Here is a 6,000-nt window from a genome sequence, read left to right on the forward strand (position 1 = left end):
TTTCATTAGTAGCTATGCAGATTAATCTCAGAAAGTAGAAGAAAAAGTGATTTAAAAACAGAAGAGAGAAACGTTTGATGAGCAGAATTGATGTTTTGTCAAATATGACCAATGGTAGGAATCCACTGTGCAGTGAAAGTCTTGATGCAACAATCACAGCATTACAGACCAACCAGGAGCTACAAAAAGAGAGAGAAAAAACTCTCACCTTTTCTCTAACATAGTGCCTGATCTGATCCTCCTCTGGGCCGGGAAGGAAAACAAATGGTTATGATGATGGAAGAGGAATTAGGCTGTAATTTAACAATGGACCAACAGGAGCGTTTCAGTAACGCGGATCCTCCTGAGCGCACCGCTCTGCAGAGTCCTGCAGCGGAAAGGGCTCTCGCTCCAGGCCAACACCTCTCACTGTCCGTCTTCATCAGGATTTCACTGTGTTCTGCTTTACCCGCTGCGGCCTCCGGCGCCGCTCAGACCTCGGCACACAGAGACGGGAGCAGAGCACGGCTCCTTCCAAAACAATATCTGTAGTCCCAGCAAACTTCAGTGTCTTAATGCCGTTTTATGTGATTGACCAACAAATGGAGTGGAGGAGCATTTTCTTTGCTTTCAACTTTCTTTTTTTACAAATAAAATTCAGAATAATACGATGTTCACTTTGCGTTCAGTTTCCCCTTTACTAAAAACCAGTGCAAACTATTTGAAGTCACCAAACTTGTCGTGATTTCCTCCATTCCTGCCAAGTTTCGTCTCACTCCCTGGTCATTGTGTTTGCTGACTGATGCCACCTGTACCACTGCCAATATTAACTCTTACCCTGCAGTCACTGTGTTTCCACCATATAGTTGTAAAATTTGATATTATGAAAATAAATTAGCATAATGAAAAAAAAAACCTCTTGATTTTCGCTAAAAAGTTTTGCCGCTAGGATGAGGTTTGTTTCTTTGACTGTATCGAATTTCGCAAAACTGCAACAGAAATACTTTCCACCAACACAGGAATAATTTCAATAGATAAAATAAGTGATAGATTATTTAACATACAGAATATTCACTGAACTGCACAGCATTCTGGGGGATGCAGGCAGAGGAAAGACGTGGTTACCTAGTAACAACCTGTTGAGTGACTTGCGCAGCAGCAGTTTCATCATGGAGTGAAAACTGTGGATAAACCAGGAAAGGTAACACCACCAGTTTGACAATACTTCAGATATGCAATTCAAAAACCTAATCAATAACTATCAATATCGGTTGATATGAAACACTTATAAAGTGATACGTTTGTCAGTCAAGTTAATAAGTTGACTAGAGTTAGCATAAAGGAGCGTCAACAGTTAAGCTAGGCGAAGCTAAACAGGTTAAAAATTAGCCTGTCTCCTAGCCTCGGACGCTGTAACAAAGAAATCTACTGCACAGTTTTCAGACTCTAAACTTATCCATGTGTTTTGTTTCAGTAAATAAATAACTTTGTCATTCAAGTTTTGCTCCAAGGTTCATTGTGATCATAGCCTGAAGGGCATTTTGGTGAAATCACAACGTCACTGTGTGCTAAACACACAGCCGGAAGTTAAATGAAACGGTTTAGATCAACTATGTTGGTTTTCAAACAGTCTAGTTAAAGTCCAGATCTAAATCTAACAGCGAATCAGAGGCGGCAACAACTAACACTTGCTGAACTCAAGGAAATTTAAGTCTCTTCACTCCTAAAGCACCAAATCTTACCAAATCTTATTCTTGCTTCTAGTGCAACTTGAAATAAGACAAAACTAACTTATAAGAAACCTATCAGCAAGATGTAGGAGGTTGTTTTAAATAAATAATTCCTTAATATTGGTGAAAAAGTATTAGTTCCATTGGCAGATAAATTTACTTTAACATTACAATTTCCCCATAATATAAGTGAAATATTCTAATACTTTTTCATTAATATTAAGGAATTATTTAATTAAAACAAGCTCATATATCTTATTGATAGGATATTTTTAAGTTAGTTTAGTCTTAATTCAAGTTTTGCACTACAAACTAGACCAAAAGATGATAGCTAAGATTTTGTGTTTTATATATGGAGCTAAATTGAGGCCATAAAGTTTGTTCAAAAGAAAAAAAATTGAAACATTTGAACCTGAAAAAAAAAAGATTTAAAGCTAAAAAACAAACTTTATAACCCCGACTTAGCTCCGAACTTAAAGTCCCCTTACGGCGTCAGGTTGAACAAAAGCAGGAAGTGCACCTGATTAGCATATATGTGGCATTTAACGGCGTCCGTACGCTGACCGGGGGAGAGACGGCGTATCCCAGCTTCTGTCACTTTGATTTGTCACATGGGCATGACTGTAATTGCTGTGTTTCAGTCATCACGGGTTAATTATCAGCCCTGACCCACAGCATTACAAACGCCCGTGCCGACACAGTCCCCGCAGAAGGCTGCCGGGATTATTTCGAAACAACAAAAAGTTGGGGAGAAACACACACACACACACACGCACACACACACACACACCGTGACAGCGTAAAGCTGCCAAGTCTCTCCTCTCACTCTGCAGCAGAGCCCCCCAACTGATCACCACCATCTCGTCTCCCTCACGTCCTCTCTCCGCTCCCTCCGTCATTTAGTGACCCACTAATGTTCTGTTCATTTTCTCTTATGAATAGATAATAGGCAGAAATCAAATCTCTTCATTTGCATGTAATACAATTAAGACCTTTTCAAACAATGACAAATGGAGGGAGCAGCGAGGTGTCAGTCAGCCTCATCATCGGCGGGGAAAGCAGAGGCGGGATCGGCGGCGTTTTAAACGAAAAATTAATAAAAGCTTCAAATGGAATCTTCTCAGCACCATCTGGAATAACAATCACAGAGACACTCCGAGACTCCGACTGTCAAATAAGATTAAAGTTCCCATGAATTTGAATTCACCAACGGCCCCTTAAAGTGCCTGAGGAAACTCCCAAGAGCTTTTTTAGTATTATTTTTATTATTATTGGTAAGTGGTGCCTAAACTGGCTTTAAAGATGCAGTATGTAACTTTTATTTTATTTTTTAAAAATATATGTGTTTTTTTGTTTGTTTGTTTTTTTGTTGTTTTTTTAAAGCATTTCTTGAAACTGTCACTATGCTGTGACAGTACAGGACAGATAATCTGCGAAAAGATCGAGCTTCTTCTCTGAGCTACTATTACCCTGAGAAGAAACGGTCCAAAACAACCAATCAGAGCCAGGAGGCGGGTCTTAGCGCTGTCAATCATGCACTAGTGCATGCACTGCTAGATGTTCTAAAGGGCAAGAAAAAACTTACCGTCACATGAAACTTGTCATTGTTGACTATTCTAACTAACGTTAGCATTCATGACAAGCTCCTGCAAGAGAGTAGGTGATGAGCAGCTGAGACCCGCCTCCTGGCTCTGATTGGTTGTTTCTAGTTAGCACTGAGAAAGCAGCGCAGCTTGATTTTTCTCACATTTTATCCATCTCATGTTATTCTGTCACGGCATAGTGACATTTTAACAAATATGTACAAAAAAATCTATAGATATTTTCATAAAAGTTACACACTGCAGCTTTAAAGAGGCAGGTGTTGTTTTTTTTTTAACTACAGGCCCTGATTTGCAGGAGAGAGAGAGCTGTGTTCACCCTCGGATGGTTTATTGACTGATTTCGTTTATTTGTGTGGAATAAGTAGGAGGTAAACATTGGCTCACGTCCGCGTTTCCTGCGACACACTCGCTGCACAGCATTGTGGGAGAAATGATCCCGCCGACGGCGGGGGTCACTGATTGGCTGCCTCGTTGTCGTGTGACAAATTACCCAATGAAAAACAGGTTACCCGTTTCCACAAACTAATTAACCTGGCTGATAGTGAAGCTAATTATTACATTTTATGTAATATTATTTCACATCTGTCGCCATGACTGCAAAAATCTCTATCCCGTACCGAAACATCCGCTTTGTTAAGTTTTCTCCCTGCTGCTAAAGCAAATATGGTGCCTTACTCACACAAAACCTTTTCAGATTTGATCAAAACTTTATGATGGACGCCTCAAGACATCAACCTTGTTGACATTAAGCCATTTGTTTTCTAACATTTCTGATGTTATGCTGAGAGTCATTTGACCCATTTGTCTCCAGGCTTTAACCTTCTGGCTGCTGTTTTAATGGCTGCTTCAATATTTCCATATAATGTTCTTTCTTCATGATGCCGTCTGTTTTGTGAAGTGCAGCAAAACACCAGCACAAAGTTACACTTTTCGCCCCAGAAACTGTAATGTGAGTTTTTCTAGCTTCATTGACCATAACAATTGCACATGACAAATTTTGAAAATAAATAAATATTAGTCTTGTTTTTTAACTGGGTGATTTCTTTGGATGTAATGAAATTGATTTATTTTGAAAAACGCTTTTTTTTGTTTGTTTGTTTGTTTGTTTTGTTTTTGTTTTTTGTTTTTTTTGCATCACGGGAGTCACATGATCAACAACCGGATGTTACCACTGGAGCAAAAACACGAAGAAGACGACGACAGGAAGTAGTCGGAAGATGGAACACATGATTTTTTTTAAATTACTTATCATGTGAAAAAAGTTATTCATGTGTGATTTTAATGGCGTTTCTTACTTAATGGAAACACCGGAATCGCAAGATTGTGTTTTTTCCCGACATTAGCAGAATATTGTTTTTTGTAATAATGACTTCTTCCTCTCCGAGCGCCTTCCCACTTTCCAGACAATGTTTAGCGAATGTTTTGTGTGATATAAGGTCAGACAGTCATGGGGGGGAAATGTGTTTTCATACAATGTGTGTAAATATGTTGATTCAACTGTGTTTGCTTTTAGATTGTGGAAGAAAACCATGATGCAGATTACCTGTATTTATGGTACAAGGCAAATGGAATCAGTTGTAAACTGGCCAAGCTTATGGTATTTATAAAATACGCCGGGGTTACAAAGAACCAAACTCATCAAAAAAAATGTGATAGATTTTCTAAAAATAGAGGAAGATCTCAAATTTAGTTCAAAAGTCGGATTTACACCATGTGCTTATCAGCCAACAATGAAAAATGGCTGCACAACAAATATCAAGTCTTGCCAGAAATGTTCTTACTTTTACCCTATTTTCCCTACCCCATGTTTTCGTTGCTGTTTCATCCTCTTCTTCTTCTTCTTCTTTTCAGAGTGTGACTCTGGTAACTTGCTGCTCCATCGTTGTCGTGGTGACATCTCAGTCAGACTCTGATGCTTTTGGATTGCGACATTTCCCATCGTACCGTTGAATCGTCCAGATCGCACACTGTGACGTGTTCAAGTCCCGTAGGATTTTTTTTAAAATTGTACAGCGTGTGCCGTATCTTTTGCACGTACATGTTGTTACGGATGTAACCCTAATCCCGGAAATACAAAAAAAAAAAAAAAAAAAGCTTGAGATCAATGAATCTCGACAGTGACACCCTGGAATAATATTCTAATCTGTAGAATTTGTGTTTGTCTCTTTGTTTTATCATCACATTCTTTTTTTTTTTTACTTCATTTAATAACTTACATAGACATTAATGTGATTTATTGAAACATTTGTTGTTTATTTCATTCATTTTTCGCTCTCTGTGGTTATTTCCCCATAGTACTTCCTGACTGAGGCGCAACTCAGAAATTCTGAGAAATTAGATTAAATTTGTGATTTAAAAAAAATGTGTTTCATTGTGTGCACAAATAACTCAATCTTCAGACAAATTGCTAATTATTTATGTTCATTAATGATTAACATAAATTATCACCTACTAACGAGGCACCATGTAGAAATGGTACCCATTGGTTATTTTTGTTTCGTAACTATATATGATCAGTTTTTACATATATGTTGTCAGATTTGTGACAAGGAGACATGCAAGACAAACAACCATGCACACGCGCACACACACACACAATTGCGTGTGTGATCAATTTTTTTGGACTGTGGGAGTATCCAGAAAAGAACTCATACATGCATGGGGAGAACATGAAAACTCCATCGGAT

The sequence above is a fragment of the Poecilia mexicana genome, unplaced genomic scaffold, assembly GCF_051168715.1.
Source record: "Poecilia mexicana isolate PSO_F unplaced genomic scaffold, ASM5116871v1 scaffold_12, whole genome shotgun sequence".
Classification (NCBI taxonomy): Eukaryota; Metazoa; Chordata; class Actinopteri; order Cyprinodontiformes; family Poeciliidae; genus Poecilia; species Poecilia mexicana.